At 38.5% G+C, this 19,201-nt stretch overlaps 1 protein-coding gene and 1 non-coding gene across 3 annotated transcripts in view; one reads left to right on the top strand and one right to left on the bottom strand.

The window, feature by feature from the left end:
• The window catches only part of KHDRBS2 (KH RNA binding domain containing, signal transduction associated 2), a 577,858-nt gene that overhangs the window by 105,953 nt on the left and 452,704 nt on the right, over window positions 1-19,201 (bottom strand). The window lies entirely within an intron of this gene.
• On the top strand, window positions 14,510-14,614 carry LOC128595084 (U6 spliceosomal RNA). Its single transcript, XR_008382771.1, has one exon. It is a non-coding gene; the product is annotated as a U6 spliceosomal RNA (small nuclear RNA).

Genomic DNA, 19,201 nt, shown 5'->3' with positions numbered 1-19,201 from the left:
TCTGGATGTTTTTCAACTTGACAGCCATATCTATTTCTTTTTCCAGATATTGGGTCTCTCCTGGTTGTGGGCAGTGGATTCAACCTTCATATGTTTATTCTTACTGCTGACCTCGGCATCTCTATCCCACAGCCTGGTGTGGATGTTCATTTTTAACCCTGTCCCTCCTTGGCTGCAGCCACTCTTAGTTTCTTCTCTCTTTAGGGTTGTGTTACAACCTTGTTCTTACTAAACAGGACTAAAGATCAACTCCCTAATGCAGACTGCTTTCATGGATATCTAAATAATATCAGCTCCTAGATGCTGTGCTGTTATAGCCCACCTGTCTGCCAAAACATCCTGAGTGGTAGGTAGAATCTGTATTCCTGGGCCTCAGAAATGCCTTGTTTTAAGCTACTGGTAGGCAAATCTTTCTCCTTGGCTAGGGCCTGAATGCATCATGGAGGAGCAGCTTAGGGAGAGCTACATTCATGCATCAATCTTCCCCATTTGGGGACAGCACAAGGATGAGTAAGGAGAGGCAGAGTGAATTAAATGTGCATGCATGTGTTTGTGTGTGTGCAGGGGTGGGGAAGACAGGGATACAAAGAGAAGCAGAATGGCAAGGAAACAGCAGCAATCCGTGTTCTAATAAAAACAGATGTAACAGGTGTAACTATTTAAAGCAATTATCTCAAAAAATGTACGGGGATAGAAGCAGGACAATTACAGGGGTGTCTCAGCCTGAGCTTTTTTGACAACTACCTTGATGTAATTTGAATTTCAACTTTGTTTTCACCCATTCAAAATGTTATTTTCTGAACCATGGGCTCTGAACCGTGAGGGACTATTTTCTCCTCCTCCTCCACCTCATATTCAGTTCTTCTGTTCTTGTACAATGTAAGTGAAAATCGGAAAGAAAACAATCTGTCAAGTGTTTGCAGACGCGAAGACACAATTCTTTTGCAGGCATCTTTGTTGCCTGTCGAAACAATGATTATTAAGAAGCATAAGAATCAAGGTCATTCCTGGTCATTCCCTCCTTTCAGAGAGGGAATGAATGGTCATGGGCATACTTTTGAGAAAATATATTAAAACCCTGCTGACCCTGGAGCTGTGTGTTGACAGCACGACTGTTACTGAGAATCCCACAGACTGATGTGTGTTCTTATATTTTAAAGTTTAGTTGGACAAATATGAATGAATAATAATAATAACGGCAGACACTTAAATACACTTACTATATGCCAAGCTTTGCTCATGCACTTTCACACAGATAATCTTAGTTAATCTTCATAGCAACACACAATAGAGTAAGAACCACTGCTATCCCCGCTTTCGAGATAAGAACATCAAGGCAGGGTGGTTAAGTAATTTGTTCAGAGTCACGTAAGTCATAGTGTAGAGCTGAGATAGAAGTTCAAGAACTTAGGCTTCAGAGTCTGTGCTCTATTGATGCTTAGTAGATTTTCCAGAGATATCTGTAGCAATATTTCATAACCAACTTTTTACCTTATAATATGATATGGACACATCTTCCCTCCAGAGATAGGGTCTATGCTCACTTTTTTCTTAAATCTGAACAGGTTTGGATGAAACTGGAAACGGCTATCTAATCAAGGCTTGATGATACATAGGGATCCAGCTTCCACCTGCTTCTCTGTTGGGAAACTACTTATCTTTGCACCTGGGCTACCATATAATCGCCCTACCATCCCCAAGGCCCCCAAGGCATTAAAAAATCCCACAGGAGTCCATAAGAAGAGACCCTGTGGCAAAGCCCCCAACTATGTGATGGTGGAGAGAGGCCCAGGAAGCTCCAGCTGCTTCAGCTTCTCCACCAATTCAGCTGCAGTCACCACCTAAAAGACTTGAGTAGAAACCGCCTTACCCTGCCATAAATCCAGTGCCTACCTGGAATGCCCTTTCCATAGGAGGTAATTAGACAGTTACAAATGAAGCAACACAATTATCATATTTAAAAATGTATCTTAATTATAAGCATATATGTTGGTTCATGTTTTCGTTTCCTCCAACAGAAATACTCCTCTTATGATATCATTATGATTCAATCCCCAAGTTGATGTCATCTCATTACTAGTTTTGTTACACCTTCTTTTCTTTCAAAAGAAAGCATAATTTCTATAGACGCTATGATAATATGATTCTACAAGTTCTAAGTTTTTTATTATGCTACTTTTATAACTGAAAAAATAAAAGTTATATACATTTATAATGGACAAGATGATGTTCTGATATATGTATATATCGTGGAGTGGCTAAATCAAGCTTATCATCTACTCATTAACTTCACTTAGATCAAATCTTGCCTCAGAATGAAAATACACTACATGCCTGCAAAATATTCCATAAAGTAAAAATATTGTATTTTGTGAATAAGAACCCTCAAAGCATCATAAATATTCCAGCCAGAATACTCTTTCTGGATAACAATATTAAATCAACTGTCATGTTAGGGGGAGATTCGAAGAATAAATTTAATACCTCTTCAGTTGTTCAAATAAAGCAAATGCATGAATGTTCACCCACTAGATACCATCTCATCACTCAGTGGAAATCTTACATGAGGAGGAACGTTTCCACTGGCAAACTTATTTACTTAAACTTTATTTAAAGTGATTTTACTTTATTTTTTATTTCAGATAAATATGAGGATACAAACTATTTTAAATTTATGTATTGAATAAAATGTGAGAGTCTGAGGTTAACTATCATTAGTATTTTAAATCTATAAAATTGATTCATATTTAATACAGAAAGGTAGAATTTTTTTCCTGGCACAATTACAGAATTTCTTCATCTCTGGGAAACTTCAATTTTTGTCCTTAAGGCCTTTGATCTATCAGAGGACGTCCACCTCCATTTGCTAGGATAAGCTCTTTCACTCCAAGTCCACTGATAACAGGGGTCAGTCACACCTGCAAAGTACCTCATGGAGGCACCTCGATTAGCGTCTATCTGTTTCAGCCTAGCCAAACTGACCTATAGAACATGTCTACTACACATCTCACCAGGATTTCTCCAATGTTCCCACTCTGGGTGGCCCTGGAGCCCGGCTGGGAGCCCCTTCCAGGGAGGAGAAATGGAGGGTAGAGGTTTGACTTTGACTTTTCTATTTGACCTGCTGTGACTTACCTGTGCTGAGTACCTCTAAGGCAGGAAAGGGTGGGGTCAGGGGACCTGGCGGGTGGCCAGCAGCATGGTTTCCTCCCTAGGACCCTCCAGCAGTCCAGTGGTGTTACAGCTCAAACTCCAGCAATGGCCACAGCCATGGCCCCTTCCTCCAAACACCGGGCCCCAGAGCCAACACTGCCTGTTTCGGGATGACACCGGAGGACCTGGAGCCTGACAGACTCCTGCACAGAGCTGCTACTCCTCCCTGGAGAGTCTTGCCCGGTCCCCAGCCTGCTCTGGAATGGCACAAAGGGTGGGATCAGAGCACAATTCTGGGCACAATTACAGAATTTCTTCCTGAGGTGCCCCTGCTTGAGGAGGGCTGCTTCAGACTCACAAGAGGCGGCACAGAGCAGTGGCAAGCACAGCTTGATCCTGACAGGGTGAGGAAGCAGGGACTGTCCCCACTGCTTGGATAAAACCTTGTCACTTGGAGCAGATGGGGGCAGCCTTTGACTATGGCAGCCACACTTCTCAGGACACAGACCTAGTGGCTGTGACTTGCTGAGCTTCAAGAGGCCTGAGATCAACATGGCTTCATTCCGTCACCTGTGTACCCACCAGGCCACTCCCTGCCCCAACCCCTTGCAGCTGGTGACCTGTACACCCATTTGTATAGACCCGGTCACCCACTCACAAAGGAATTTCCCAAGTAGCTACCCAGGGTTCTGATGCCCAAGCCTTGGGGAGCTGAAGCCCAAAGAGAGTTATGCAGGGATCCCCCAAGCCCCTCGTCCTAAGAGCTTCCCCCGGCACACAAAGCCTCCTTTTCCTTGAATCAGTTCCCAGGAGCATCATCAGCCTCCACGACCATCTTGGCCTCCGGCCTCTGCTGGAAAGGGTGCTCTGAGGCTAAGCAGTTGTCCTCACTCCAGGGGGAACCTTACAACTCTGAGGCTGGACCCTACTGAGTCCAGGTCCTGGGGTGGCAGTTCCTTTGGCTTCTGGGCCCCTGCAGGCCTAGTCTGGGGAAGCAGACACTGAGCTCAGAAGAAGGGGGCATGAGCCCAACACTATGGCGCCACCTGCACAGGCAGGACTGACACTCTGAACCCTGGGAGCCCCGAGGACAGAGGGCTGGGGTCCAGGCCACCTGCAGCCACCCTGAGGAGTCCGGGGTCCTGAGTACCACTGGGGGCACTCAGTACCCAGTGTCTGCGTACGTCCATTAGAAAGATACAGAAATTGATCCACATAATGATGTTAGAATATGCAAATGTGCCATAAGAGAAAATCTAAAATTAGATTTTAACATGTTGTATTATAAACATAAAACTATCCAGAATTCTAGTTCTAGTTCCATCAGAAACGTTTATTACCAAAAGTCAGTGTAAAGAAAATGAGCTTCACTATTAGGCTTAAGAAGAAGTATCGACCAAAGGGCAAATGTGATTTTTCTCTCATGACATGATCCATTTTCTTCTAAATGTAACTTTGTAAAATGACATCAGAGGAGCCACTGTCAGAGTTATATGTTTCTAGTATGCATTGCTTAAGGATAAAACTGACAAAAAAAAAAAAAAAAAAAAAAGATAAATGAGAAATGCAAATCTAACCTAAATTTTAGGTTAGATTTGTATTTAGAGCAGCGGTTCTCAACCTGTGGGTTGTGACCCACAGGAACTGTATTAAAGGCTCATGGCATTAGGAAGGTTGAGAACCACTGTAGTAGAGTATAAATTTCTGTATTTCAATGACTGTAATTGCAACTCAAGGGAAAATTGAACATTTTAGGATTTGAAATGAGCTAAGAGATTGTAAGAATGTGAAAAAAAATTCAGATTGTTATTTTATGCATTTGAGCTGTTTCTTAAAATTAAATTCAAATTTTCTTTTTTCCCCCTCTCTTGATATGTATATGGATTGAAGCCACATACAAAATTCCTCTTCTCTGAAATAAATAGAGGTGAGGAAAAAAGAAAATTAAATGAAATTCAATTAAGTTTGACATAAACATCAGTTTAAAAAATGGAGCATCTAGTTATTTATAGCATTGAAACAAAAATTATCTGCAATGATACCTTTTTTTATTTAAGTTGAAGCCAGTGGATTCTGCCGGGGGTAAAAATAAAAAGTAAACTACCAGGCAATGGTCTGACTTAGAAGCACTAGCCTCTTTTTTACTATATTTGCAGAAGTCAAATGTACTAATATCACACTAATGTTCTGTAGTCCCTTCATGTAGATGGTGGCAGGGCAGCATAATAAATCAACAGAACAAATTGTCAGAGCGGTAATGTGGCTTCTGTTGTTCTGCTTCTCATTAAAGGCAGTGGCAATCGAAGAAAAGCTATTACTGCAGCCAGAATTCTTAATGAGGTTTGCTACCAATTAGTTTACACACCAAGTTACAGACTCTGACATTTGGCTAGCTAGAAACTTAGGCAACTTTTCATGCAAAAAGATATTACTACGCATAAGCCACAAAGTCTTAGCGATTCTAATGGCTGAGCCAGTTATTAAAACAGGTCTCTAAAAAAAAAATACCTTAAGAAAACATTGACCTTCACACTCCTGCTTTCTTCTGGGCTGATATCAAATCAATGAAAAAATAAATAAATAAAACCTAAAGCCAATGTTTTATTGATACCTGAACTAATGTGGTTTGCAAAATCTTTTTATTAAGCTTTGCAAACTAACGTCAGGTTAAACTATTGTGCCTGGAAAATGTCAACTTCAAAACTTATCTGACAAGCGTGATGGGGCTGTTTTGACACATTTTAATCTAGACCCTACCTGACAACCTCTTCTTTTCAATCACTTCAAGGCTATGAATAAACATCGGAGCATCTTTTATACTGTAACTAGGATTTAGCTGTATAAATCATGGGGAGGGATACCATTCATTGAATATTTTTAGTTTTATCATCGTGAAGAAAGATTCATAATGTGAAGAAAATTTTGTAAAATATCATAAGAGAAAAATATATTGCTGTGTCATAGTATCTCAAAAAATGAATGCCAAAAAGAATACTATTATTACCATACATAAGAGATTTTAAATAGATTATTAAATATATACTGCTTATTACAAACTTGAAAATAAAGATGTGGCAAAAAAGTACTAACTTTAGAAACAAAACTGTCTAAAACATTATCTGAGAATTTAACGATATAAGCTATGCTTTTTTAGAAGTGTGAATAGAGAAAAACAAGGTACCATGATGTAAAGATCACTGCAGCGGTGTCTGGGGTGTTCTCTGGGGTACAGAGGGAAGGGGTATCTACAGCCAAGGTGTTTCTTGACACCTCGGCTTCCCTATCATTTCCTCAATCTGGTTCTTTTATTCTTGAACTTTTTTATTAAACATGTGCCATTTTTCTCATTGCCTTCTATATCTCTATCAAATCAGATAACCTAATGTCATGAAACTCTATCTTTTATTCCTTTGAAATTTACATTTTGCCCATAATCAAATCTGATATTTCTTTATAGACAACTCAGGTTGCTCTTCTTACTCCAGCCATTGAATCAAAAGTCTTTAATTATTACTCGGAAAAAAGCAATACAATTCATATCTTCATTTCATGGCATATGGAAAAAATTATATATCTTCCATGATTCTGTATAAATTTGCTTTTTATTCGACTTTGATACTGCTGGGTACCATGCCGGTGCTAGAACTTACATTCTTTTACAGCCAAAGTGGCTAATTCCTCTTATCTTTAGATCCTTCTCTTATTTTTTTCCAACCATCAAAACAAACTTGGATTTCAGCATTCTCTAAAATAACCTAAGGAATCTTACATCCTCTAGATTATCAGGCCATGAACTGCTCATGAATACTGGCTGTACCTCTTCGAGTTCTCAGTACTAGAATGAGTTCTTGCCACATGGTATATGATCAATAAATGTATAATTAAAAAAAAACTCTATAGACGATGCTTCCTAAATGCCAGACTTTCCACGAAGAGCTTTAAATGAATCATCTGATTTAATCTTTCTAATCACCCATGAGGAAACAGAGGCTCATGAATATTAAATAATTTACCCAAAGTCAACAGCGAGTTACAGAAATAGTATAACTGCCTTATACATTATAATGCAAAAAAATGCACAACTATTAGCTATTTTACAACTTAGTGTCTAATACAATTGAATTTCATATTAAGGAAATCGTAACATCACGAAGATCCGTAATATACTTCACATAATCAACATTATCAATAGAAAATAAAATTTACAGTAAATCACTACTTTGTAAAACAAAAAAAATATATGTGTAATGCAATAAAATTCCTTACATGGAAACAAAAATAAAAATATGAATAATAAACTACAATTTAAGAGTTGAGATATGGTCATTTACATTTATTTCTAATACACTGACCCTTGCTCTCAGCACAATTTCACATCCGCACCTCAAGCCTTGGAGTATTTTCACCTTTTATATTTATGCATATATATTTTTTCACATGCATGTTACAATCTGATATTTGAAGTGACTTGAAGACACCTATTATTTTATTTCGGAAGCTTCCTGAAATCTAACGTAGTTTGTAATAAATAGAATTTACAGCTCCAGTGAAAGGTGTTGGGTGTACCATTACATATCATGTGCACAAGTAAATGTATACATGTGAATTATATGGAAAATCAAAATTTAATGAGAAAGCAGAGAGAAATAAAAATGATAAGAAAATCAAACTTAAGAACAAATGCAGGAATTAGAATTGAATGGACAATGTTGTGTTATGAAAATGACATATAGAAGGAAAAGAATGATGATTCAAGGTGAGAAAGTTAGGGTGGGTTCAATTAAAGGAATAAATTCTCAGGTAAAAGACCATTTTTTCTGGCCATGATGTGATAATATTGTGTTTAGCGTTATTATTGATATTATACTACCAAACTATATTCAAATGGAACCAGGCTTATTATAATGGCTTGCTGCTGCAAGGAGGCCACAACCCCAGGCAGACCAGGACATTGTCAGGGATCGGCCAGAATTTGTAAATTAAGGCATTCTTGGAACCACGTGTCTAGGAGGAGTCAGCTGCTGTCAGTAGTTTAGGACTGGCATAGATAGACCTAAGAGAGCTTGTTTTAGAAGAATTTGAGTTTGATAAAAGTAGAAAAAAAAAATATGGTTACAGAGGGGGGGAGGGAAGCCTGCAGATAAAAATCCTTCATGTGCCAAACAAATTCAAAGTATCAGAGGACCAGCAAATTTAGGGAAGAAAACCAACCCAGAAGACAATAGAAATATTTGGTGAAGTCAACAAGAAACTGAAAATGAAGCAGATCTGAGCATCTCAGTCTGAGGTTCAGCCAGAAATTTCAAAAGCTCAGCCGGAGCAGGACTTCCGCTGTGCATCCTCTGGTCTATTGACAAACGCTATGACTTAGCACCGGATCTCTGTACGGGAATTTATCACACACAAGAAATGTTGGGCCTCTGGGGGGAGTTTTGCTATCTAAAAGAGAATAGCAACTAAAATGTTTAGAGGCAATAGATTTTTACAAATAGTAGATCCTGAAGAAAATTTATTAAGTTATTATTATCAACAAAGGAGGCATGACGTCTATGATGAGAAAGTTGCAGAAAAATTATAGAGAAAACAAAAAGCATCACTATCCGGTAAGGAAGTAACGGAGTAGAGGAGGGAGGATGACGACACGATGGAAAGGAAAATGCTGGGATTAGAAAGTTCCCACAAGGAAACCCAAACAATAATGACTAAGTTAAAATCTGCACTGCAGGCCAGGGGAAAAGGCTTAACATTGTGGGAAATCTAATCGGAGTTGTAGAACAGTGTTTCTGACAGTTCAGTGTGCATGGGAATCTCTTGAGATTATTGTTAAAATACAGATTCTATGGCCAGGTTAAGTGGCTCACATCTATAATCCTAGTACTCTGGGTGGATCGCCTGAGCTCATGAGTTGGAGACCAGCCTGAACAAGAGTGAGACCCATCTCTACTAAAAATAGTTGGGCGTTGTGGCGGGTGCCTGTAGTCCCAGCTACTTGGGAGGCCGAGGCAAGAGGATTGCTCTGTTTGAGTTTGAGGTTGCTGTGAGCTTTGATGCATACTGCACTCTACTCGGGGGAAACAAAGTTAGACTCTGTCTCAAAATATATTTTATTTTTATAAATATATTTTATATATTTTATATATTATATATATATATTCTGATACAGTAGGTCTCTAGCCTGAGATTGTTGAGATTGTGGATGTCTAACAAACCTTCACTGCTGCTGCTTCAAGCTTGACGTATTGTGCAACAAGGCTGTAGAGGGCAAACTTGCCTAGTAAACCCAAAATGGACAAACATGAAATAATTAGAGAAGATGATAGATATGGATGACAATGAACCTATGGAATAGTACATCCTTATGTCAAAGAACCACCCCACTAGGCGCCCCTACATGCTGGGAGTTTTTGTGGACATAGGAAACAGAAAGGGAAGGGTTTGGGTGCCAGCTCTCTGCTATGCCGCGGAGTAGCACTGTGAAGTATTGTTTGGCTGCTGATTCTATGCACAGAGAGGCAGATATAAAGCACTTTGCAGCCTTTTGGTCAAGTTCTCCATCTCGATAAAATGAAGCCTATTATGAGGCAAAACTTTCCTAATCTTTTGCTACCACTCTGGTCATTTAGCTCCTGGCAGAATTTTTACTTTATCTATAGCAATGTAGTCAAATCTCGTAAGAGTTAAATGAAATTAACTCATTTTCTGGTATGAACGAGGTAGTAGTTAACTGTAACAAAGGAGGATTTATCTCTTCACTGGTGATCTCCCCATGCTATGACACACACTAGGCACTTTGCCTTCATTATTGCTTTTTTTTTTTTTTTTTTTGAGACAGAGTCTCACTTGTCACCCTTGGTAGAGTTCTGTGGCATCACAGCTCACAAAAACCTCAAACACTTGGGCTCAAGCAATTTTTTCAGCCTCCCAAGTAGCTGGGACTATAGGTGCCTGCCACAATGCCCAGCTATTTTTAGAGATGGAGTCTTGCTCTTGCTCAGGTTGGTCTTGAACCTGTGAGATCAGGCAAACCACCTGCCTAGGCCTCCCAGAGTGCTAGGATTACAGACATGAGCCACCATGCCCAGCCCTGAATTCAGAATTGGATGGACCCCCCCAGTCCCACTTCCACCCTCATGTCAGTAATAAAGGCGTTTTAGTCCTGCACTTAGTTTGGTTGAACTCCAAGATAAAGAAACAACAAATCTATTCATTTCTTCATGGAGCTCTGGCTGAAAATTTACTCTAGCTGACTTTTAAGTATGATTCAATGGATTCAATTCTATGATTCTTTGAACCCTGTGGCAAAGAGATGTCAAATGGATTCTTCAGGTTGAAACAGTGGTCTACTTATGCAACAGGCTTCAGAACATTGAGCTGCTGTTGCCTTCTATTTTAGTACAATTTGTCAATCCACTATGTTTGAAATTAAAATGACTGGACACAATCCAGTCCATGAGTGAATTAGCAATATTAAAAATTATCAAATGCATGATGTTAATATGGTTTTGCTTTAACTAAAATTTATAATTACATGGGTTTGTTTGGGTTCAAGTGAATGTGATGAGGGATGGGTGATAACACAATGAAACTAAAAAGTTCCCTCTTACCTGTTGGAAATATGTTCCAAGACTCCTAGTAGATCCCTGAAGCCATGGATGATACCTACCCCTACACATATAACCATTCCTCAGTATCAGTGGTTTAAGGACCCTTTTTGGATTCCTAAATCCATAGATGCTCAAGTCTCTTATATATTGATAAAAAGGTGTAGTGTTTGCATATGACTTAAGACAATCCTCTCCTATCTTTAAATCATTTCTAGATTACTTACAATATCCAATACAATGTAAATGCTCTATAGTTTTTGTACAGTATTGTTACAAAATAATGACAACACAGGCAGAATGGACTATGTTTTCTTTTCCTTTACAGTAATAAACGGGTGGAATGTACAACATAGATGTGGACAAAGAGACGATTCCCCTCCCAAGCAGAGCACAGCAGAATGACACTAGATTTCATTATGCTACTCAGAATGGCATGCAATATAAAACTCACGAATTATTTATTTCTCAAATTTTCCGTTTAATATTTTCCGACAATGGTTGACACCAAGGAACTGAAACCTTAGAAAAGCAAAAACATAGACAAGAAGGGAGAGGGGAGCTGCTGTAATAATGTTTTGATTATTTCGAGTGCTATGATTTTCCCATAAGTACTAGGTATACAACTTAATTTATCGTTTAAGCAAAAGTAATGTGTTCTTGTCCATCTACTCATCCATTTACAATGACCTGGTGACTTATGCTGCGTTTATAAGAGGCTGGTGAGGATTATCACTGGGATCACTGGTGACAAAGGAGAAGAAAAGTAACTGTCCCCAGAGTGTTAATTCCATGACCTCGGTACCATGGAGAAATGACTTCTACGAACGCTTCTATTCCTGAAGTAATTATTGAGGAAAAATTATTTTGTTCTTGCTTATTATAGAAAATGAGGAATTGATTTACTAAACCAAGTAAACGAGTCCGGGACTCTGCTTTCACTTTGGAGGTCTTCTTTATGGTTGACAAGGCTTCACATAACTTGTCTCTGGATACTCACTACAAAACTATATGTTGATAATAACCAGTACATTGAGAAACCCTGATGTATATATGTTTAAAACATGTGCTAATATTATGTTTGTTTATATTAGATCAGAATAAAAAAAAAAAACACAGTATTTCATTATAGGAAGGATTTTCAACTGTGCTGCTCAGCATGACAGAGCTCTTGTAAATACTAACATTTCCTTACTGAGCAAAACCTCACTCTCCCAAATCTAAAGTCACACTGCTCTGAGAAGAAATAATGTATCTCTTGGGCTTCTTATAATTTGCTAAAGCCACAACTATATTTCAATTAAATGATGAGACATAAAGCTTACATTGTATAAAATACTTCCATGAAACAGTTATTGATGAAATTGTGTCCCTCCATAATATGTGTCCCTCTACCCCTAAAATTTGTCTAAGTACTAAGCCCTCAAGCCTGTGGATGTGACCTTTTTAGCAATCAGAGTCTTTGTGGATGCAACAAGTTAGGGTGGGGTCCTTAGGGTGGATGCTAATGCAATAGGGCTGGTGTCTTTATAAGAAGTGAGAAGACAGCCATGTGAAGAGAGACCCACGGGGAGAAAACAAGTCAACAGCGATGCAGCTGTAAGCCAAGAAAGGCAAGGTTAATGGCCAAGGCCAGAAGCCAAGGCCAAGGAGAGTCCTGGAAAGATTTCACCCAGAGTCTCGGGGCAGGCATGGCCCTGCTTAATGTCTTGATTTCCAACATCTAGCCTCCAGAAGTGGGGGGAAAAAACATTAATTTCTGTTGTTTTGAGGCACCCAGTTTGTGGTACTTTACTCCCATAGTCCTAGGGAACTGATACAAGAGTGTTGCTTTTTTCAAAATCCAGTTTCCCAAAGGCTAGTTTATTCTTAAGGAATAAATCTACTAAAATGCAGGATGCCATGATGTTATGTAATGAAAAAAACTAATCCCATATTCATTTGAGGGGACATTTAGAACCCTCCCACATGAATCTTTTTATACTAATATTTTTGTGTGCAGAACACGTATGGATGTTGTCCTAATTTAAAGTACACACTTTTTACATGATACACGGTAACTACAAGTTAGTAGATTTCAATTTTGGTGCGTCTATTTAAGACAATTTTCTGGGTGATATTTTTGTCAGGTACCAAACATGCCAAAACATTAAGTAGAGGCACAGAAGTATGAAATCTATACTGGTGGATAATAGGAAGCTTTTTAGGACAATTTCCCTGCAAACAATTGAATTTCTCTTATTTTATTTTTCTACCAAGAATGTAAATGTTCCCCCCCCAAAAGATGATTGTAATGCAAAATGATGTAATTTCTTGAGAATTACATTTGACAGTGTATTACAGAAGATGGCATTCAAGTTTTTTGAAAGATTACCTTTTATGGAAAATGATGAGCTGAAATCACCACTTTATGATTTTCTTGTGTGCATGTAGAAGTTCCAAACCGCTCTGATACACATTAGCTTTCTTTATTTAGTCTTCCATTTGTCACTTATAATGCCAAAATATCACATTAAATGCATTGCCGTGCCACAGAAGAATGGCAATTACAGAAATACTAAGGACTGTATTAAAACAACTCAGTGTGCTAGCCATTACACCAGTACATTAGAGTTTTTCTTTTCACTACAGGAAATATCTAAATACTTCTTTATGGGGAAAAAAAAACCACATTAGATTTGAAAAATAAAAGGCTATGTTTTTAAATATCGAACATATTTGGTTTAAGGAAAATTTTTAGTTCACAAAACCTCTATTTTTACCAGCCACTGTGGCTTTGGATACTTGTTAGTTATTAGCCATATTAGCGCCAAGTCAAAGCCGTGGTTTTGTACGATGCCCTGGAATCTCACCCTGCTAACCTTTACAGAGACTTACAAGTCATTGGTGCATAATAAGCGGAGCCTCCACTTAATGAAGCTGGATCTTTATATTTTTAACACTCATTTGGAAAACCAATTAACTCTGGCTCTATTGAACAAATTGAACAGGAAATAAATCAAGTGTTAAAACATTGGTGACAGGCCAGCCTTTCTGTAATTAGGGTGCTGATATGCCCAAGGCTGTTTGTGCAGTGCTCTGTATTTTGATTGACAACTTTCACAGATTAAAGGTATTAAACTTTTTAGAACATTGTCCACCCCACCCCCATCTCAAGAGGCTTGAATCACAGAGAAAATCCTAAAAGCACCAGTTTACACTGGGCACTGCACTGTTTGGTTATTGTAAGCTATTCCTCCAGAACCTGGTAAGTTTAGAAGAGTAAAATGGGCTTCTGGAGCTTAAACGTGACAAAAAAAAAAAAAGCTTGAAAAAATACTCCACTCAGTCTTGTCTCTCTCTAATAATATTTTGCCTTGTTACTTTGGCATTTTTTCTTCTTTCTTTCTTTCTTTTTTTCCTTTCTTTCTTTTTTTCGAGTCTCACTTCGTCTCCCTGGTAGTGCTGTGGTGTCATAGCTCACAGCAAGCTCAAATTCTTGGGCTTAAGCAATCCTTTTGCTTCAGGGCTCCCAAGTATTTAGGACTGCAGGTGTCTGCCACAACGTCTGGCTATTTTTTCTGTTGGTGGAGATGGGGTCTCACTCTTGCTCAGGATGGTCTTAAACTCCTGAGCTCAGGCGATCCACCTGCCTCGGCCTCCCAGAATGCTGAGATTACAGGTGTGAGCTACTGTGCCTGGCCAACATTTTTTTTTAAATTCTAAAATAATGTCCCAAAGTCTGAATATTAGTTCAAAGAAAATGCACATTTGTTGTGCTTGCTTCGGCAACATGTATACTAAAATTGGAATGATACAGAGATTAGCATGACCCCCTGCACAAGGATGACATGCAAATTCGTGAAGCGTTCCATATTTAAAAAAAAAAAAAGGAAATGCACATTTTGTATATATGTTACTAGGAATTACTTTATTAAACCTCAAAAGGTTTTGGAAAATCTATATTATCCTTAGTAGTAAGTTCAGTACGGAATTGAATTAATTATAATACTTTAATGTCTCTCTTCCCCAGTTAATCTTTCCCAATATTTTTCTTTCTTTGAAAGATGTTTATTTTAGTTATAATAACTTATCACATTTTAACAACTCAGAAAGCTTTCCCTTCTGGAAGGCAGGTGGTATTTAATTTGTAAAATGTATAAAATTATTTTATTCATACAAATGATCTCAGAGAAATAAATGTTCAGGCGAAGAAAAAGAAGGGCATAAGAGAGTATGGAATTTAGAGAAGGGTTTTTTCATTCGGTTTTAATGAGTAATTTTTTTTTTTTTTTTTTTGGTTTTTGGCCGGAGCTAGGTTTGAACCTGTCACCTCCGGCATATGGGACCGGCACCCTACTCCTTGAGCCACAGGTGCCGCCCCGGTTTTAATGAGTAATTTAAATAAAAAAGTTTTAAAGAGAAGAAGCTTCTCTTCTTCAAAATATTGTCAAATGTATCGTAGCTTAAGGAAACAAAACAAAATACTGGAGCTCAGCGTCTCCCTATCATCATTTTCTATTCTTCTCCCTCTCTTTCCCGAGACATACCCCAGGAGAGAGGGGAGACAAGATGGCGGACTGAAGCCAGCTTTCAACAAAGGCTCCCGTCCAGAAGGAGAGTTAAGGGACAGGAATTTAGTAAGTATCCTGGTGGACTTGAGCCTCACCAAGAGAGAAGGTTGAAGAACGCACATCAACACCGCTGAGGCAAGTTGTGATCACAAGGACGCAAACAAAAGCATCCATCAGGGACGGGGCTAAGCCTGAGTGAACACCTCCTTCCCATCACCTGCATCAAACACTCAAAGATGTCAGGCCCCATCTCCTCCTGCTAGATAGCGGCAGTCTACGGGGGCCTGGCAGACTTCCTCGCGATTCAGCTGAGACTTCAAGCCAGAGTAGAAGTTGCAATAGGATCGAACAGAAACCAGCTGAAAACAAGACAGAACCACTTTGCTCCACCACACCAGACAGGGCCCCAGTTTCTCAGGCCACAACACTGTACGGGCCCTCGATAAAACCCCAGGGGAAAAACGAAAGGGAGTAAACCATGGGGCGGAATCAGCGGAAAAACTCTGGTAACATGAATAACCAGAATAGATCAACCCCCCCAAGAAAAGATACGGCAGATGTGATTGAAGATCTCATTCATAAACAACTGGCTGAGATGTCAGAAGTCGAATTCAGAATTTGGTTTGCAGACAAGATTAATAAAATGGAATTAGGAATTCGAGGAGAAATCCGAGACATACCCCAAATTCTGGACTTGATACATATCTTCTCATTCTGTGTTTTTATGCTGGATACAGAAACATCTACAAACAACATTAACATTATGGGGGTTTTTAGTAACTCGTTTTATTGACTCTTAACTTAAGGGTGCTGTTCTTTCTGAGTTTAAATGAGGTCCACAGTCCAAATAGGATGCAACAGTCAACTTGATTCATATTTATAGATAGACACTGTTTTCAATGTCAGTGAAAGCAAAGTTTTCACCGTTCTAGAACTTAGGTGAAAAAATACAAGAAAATGGGCAAATGAACCTGATAATTGTTTATGTGAAGGTATTTGAGGGAAATAAGCAGACAGATGAGGGACAGTATGTCTAATGATGACTTCCGCCTGACAAAAATGAAACGGCCAAGCCAAGAGCAGAAAATGAATAGTCTGAGTCAAAGGAAAGAGCAGGTGTCAAGGTCCTGGAGAATGAACAAATGGGAATCAACAATAAAAAAACAAGTACTGACACATACACTCTGAACATTTATCTTTGATTTTCAGGTAAGGCACAGGAAAGTTCACTAACTTGTTCAAGCTAGAAATTATTAAAGCCAAGACAAACAGTATCCAGAAACTTGCTCTCAATATACACACAGTCACATGGCTCGGCCAGTAGAGAGTTAATGGAGAGGGTAGCAAAAGCCTGGTTTGCTGTGCAAAGAGTTTATGGCTTTTGGTCAGCTTTTTCAAACTATTGAGAAGACTGAAGATCTGTAAGCATTTGAGTGATACCTGATTTATATCTGAGAAGGATGAAAACCATTGTTGAGAAAGAATGGATTACTGGAGGTTAAGAATGGAAGCCATTAAAATTTTTTTATAGGATTCTAGTCAAGAGATTATGATGGCTCATATCAAGCCCCACTGGGGATAGAAAGCTGAAGATAACTTTGTTAAGTGTTAACTAGCAAGACATTCTGATGGACTTTATATGAAAGGTGGAAAAAAATAGAGAAACATGGATTGAAATATAGATTTTTGGCTTGAGCAATGGGTGAATGGAGGTATTTTATAGAAGATGAAGAATATTAGACAAAGGATGGGTTTGACGGGGCTTGAGGCTATAGAACAGAAATTCTTTTTGGGCAATTTTGAGCAGATTGTTGGCTTAAAAAAAATTGGGATCTTGGGAAGAGTTTAATTCCAGAAAATCAATTTAGGATTAATGAAAAACAAACTAATTAGAGGTTTAAACCAATCCATGATTGCTGTCAGGAATAACGTTTGCCCTTGCTACTTTCTGACAGTCACATTTGTATTCCTAACTGTATTAACGTAAAATTGTATCTTACAGATTTATACAATCCATTTATGCAGAAGGCTATCATTTGCTGGCAGATTCTTATGGTCTCTTCTGTGTGTGGAATACATTTTAGCAAATATAAGAATCATTTTGGAAGGTTATTTTCAAAGGCCTAAATATGGACTTTCTGATTTAAGATGTCTTGGTAGCGCCTAGGTTTTCATATTGTTTAAATAGCACCCCAGTGGATTCTGACAGGGGTGGTGCACAGGCTACATTTTAAAAACCTCTGAAGTAGGAGAAATCTGAAAGCTTAGTTAGTTCAGCAACTACCTAAGTCAAACTACTACGGTGTCCCAAATGTCACCCATGCAGTAGCCATACATAGGAAAAAGGGGGAATATTTTAAAAAATATTTAAAAAATATTTACAAAATATTCTCTACAGGTTGACCACCTCTCTGTAAAATTTTGCAATGAATATTTTATAAATATAGGTACATTTACCTATAATTTCCCATTTTTCCCTACATATGGTGAATTTATGGATGACATTCGGGACACCTTGTATTTACAATGGCTGTGGTTTTTAACAATAGTTCTTTTGAAGAATCTACTGGGGTGCTATTTAAACAATATGAAAACCTAGGCCTTACCAAGACATCTTAAATCAGAAAGTAGGCTTTTTAAAATAACCTTCCAAAATGATTCTTATATTTGCTAAAATGTATTCCACACACAGAAGAGAACATAAGAATCTGCCAAAATGATTCTTATATTTGCTCAAGTTTGAGAACTGCTTTATTTAATATGTAGAAAGTGGGTGGCTGTGTTGTGTTATTAATGGACATAGGATATTAGTGGAGACTTGTCCTGTTCTACTTGAAAAATGTTGAATGCGAATGGACAGGTACCAAGGACCTAAAATGTGGAGAGCATGCAAAAGGTAACATGATACTTCTAAGATCAAGGATTTGAGTTGAACATGAAAGGTTTATTGGCAAACTGAGTCTTTCCATCTCTCTTTGTACGGAAGGGACTCCTTCCGCAGTCCCTCTGCAGGTTGCCAGAGTGGTGAGTAGTGGAAGCTCATTTTACTGCTGTGATGTTTTTTCCCCCTGTTTATAACCCTTAGAAACAATAAATTTCATTTGGCTATGTTCTAGATGTCCTACATATTGCTTCTATCATTGGTGGGTATCATATTTTTTTTCTACCAGAACAGTCTCTTTATCTTTATGTAACTCTAAAACCACACTGTGCCACATTAGAGACCAAGGACAGAGAATTCCTGGTAGAGTAAGAATTCATTTCAACCTAGTCTACATTTTACAGATGCCTGGAGAAGTCTAAGGCTTGAACTTGCTAGCATGCTCACTCCAGATAAAAATGTCTTCATTTATATAGTTAAAAGACACAGTCGGCTCATTGTGTCAGATATTCCAAAAACTGTCATGGATTTCCTTGAATGTTTTCATTATTTGAGTTCCTTCTCTGTTTCATATTCCTTAAACTATTCTTCAGAACCAAAGTGACCTCATTCATTTCAAAGATTTCAGTAGCTATCTCTAGGAATAAATCCCCACCGTGTGTTCTCAACCAACTCTTCTTGATAAACTTTAGATCTATGTTTCTCGCTGCCAATTAGCTATCTTTTGTTGGCTGAATTACAGGCACCTCCAAATCGGCTATCCAAAACTGAGCTCATAGTCTTTCCCCAGATTTGTTTTTCAGCCCATATAGCACATCCCAGGAAAAGATACCAACATCTGCCCAGTTTCCCAAGTCCAAAAGCAAGCACCATCCTTGAACTTTCTGTCCTTCTCTTTTTAAATATCCAGTTGATCACTGAGTCTTGTCAAATTCATTCTCTGAATATCTCACGAATCTCTTGACTTCCCGTCATACCCAAAACCACTGACCTTATATTAGAACACCATTATC

Source organism: Nycticebus coucang, chromosome 9, assembly GCF_027406575.1.
Source record: "Nycticebus coucang isolate mNycCou1 chromosome 9, mNycCou1.pri, whole genome shotgun sequence".
NCBI classification, from domain to species: Eukaryota; Metazoa; Chordata; class Mammalia; order Primates; family Lorisidae; genus Nycticebus; species Nycticebus coucang.
Note: the sequence above shows the minus strand (reverse complement) of the source record. Positions and strands in the feature narration are given on the sequence as shown.